Consider the following 1,794-nt stretch of genomic DNA (forward strand, 5'->3'; position numbering starts at 1 on the left):
AAATAACTGGTGTCTTGGAAACGACTTTAAATTTTCTAAATCAAAAAACTAATTGCATACATTTCTGCCGTAAATATAAACCACATAAAGACCCAGAACTGGCACTCCCATCAAGGTTGTAAAAGAGGCCAAGTTCTTGGCCTGATTTTCGACTCCCAGTTAACCTTTTCTCCCGCATATCAAATCCCTAAAACTAAATGCCTGAAGGCTCTTGATTTACTGAAAGTCATTTCTAATTCAAAGTGGGAGGGACCTAACTACCTCCTACACCTATATAGAGCACTGGTCCGCTCGAAGCTTGATTATGGTTCCATCGTTTATGGTGGACCCTGCAAAAGCAACCTAAAACTATTAGTTTCTGTCCACCACCGAGGCCTAAGACTTTGTCTTGGGTACTTTAGAACCTCTCCTGTTGACAGTCTCTACGTCGACACAGATGAGTGAGTGAGTTAATATTTAACGTCACATCGGCAATATTTCAGCCATATCGTGACGAGAACATTTTACATTGAAATGGAATATGTGTATATTATAAAACCTGTCACCAAAGGACAGTAAAACAACTAGAATATCACAATAGATTCAAAACTAGTGTGGAAGGTTAAAACTAATAGCACTATTAGGACAATACAAGATAAAAATAGGCTATAGATCGCCAACAACGGAAGGTAAATCACCATACTAGGCACCTCGACGCAGATGAACCATCTCTTCAAAACGCCGTATAAAGTTGTCCTTGCAGTATATAACAAAAGTTTATTATATTGACTCTAACCCTGCATTTAACTGTGTCTTTAATCCTGTTTATGGGGATTTGTACAACAAAAGCCTTCACTTGTTCCGCCTCTTGGTTTAAGAATTAAACCATTCATTTTGCTGTCGGCATTGAGCTGGAAAATATTATCTCCTTTCCCGTCTTTCTTTCTTCTCCGCCTTGGGAGTTGGTTAGGCCACAAGTTGACCTAACATTAACTACATTTAAAAATCAGAAACAAACGAATTACAGTATAAAACAAGAATTTAGTCAATTAAGAAATAGATATAATACATACAAATCCTTATTTTCAGATGGGTCCAAGGATGGTGGAGCGGTGCATGTGCCACTGTCATTGGATCCAAAACATTATCTTCTCGACTGCCCAATAACTGCTCTATTTTCACAGCAGAAGCTAATGACATATTTACAGCTCTTAAATATATTAATAAACACACTAAATATAACCAAAACATAATCTTTTCCGATTCTCTTTCTTGCTTTCAGGCTATCAACAATCTCTTGTAAACATCCACTTTTATTAGAAATGATTGAATTGTAAAAATGATCTTGCAACTGGCCAATACGACATCGTCTCTTTTGTTGGTTACCCAGCCACGTTGGCATTTCTGGGAATACGATGATGGCTGATTTTGCAGCAAAGGCAGCACTCAACAAATCTGTGACACCGCTTCTTATTCCATACTCTGATTACAAAGCTAGCATTAGAACCTACATCCTTGATCTGATGCAAAAGAAGTGGGACACCCAAGTAGGTATTAACAAATTTCATGAAATAAAACCTTATATTGGTTATACCTACTTGGGTTGTCAGTCCAGATTTGAAGAGGTCATCATGCGACGATGTCGCCTTGGCCACACCAGGTATACTCATGAATATTTGTTAAAAGGCGAAGATCCTCCGTTTTGCATCCCTTGTGATGAAAGAATCACGGTCAAGCATGTCCTGTTGACTGGATTCATTTTTCCATCACAAGGATAAAATATGTTAATGTCAAAACAATTAAGGATCTTTTATA

This window comes from Haliotis rubra, unplaced genomic scaffold (assembly GCF_003918875.1).
Source record: "Haliotis rubra isolate DU_JTF1 unplaced genomic scaffold, ASM391887v1 Scf1379, whole genome shotgun sequence".
Classification (NCBI taxonomy): Eukaryota; Metazoa; Mollusca; class Gastropoda; order Lepetellida; family Haliotidae; genus Haliotis; species Haliotis rubra.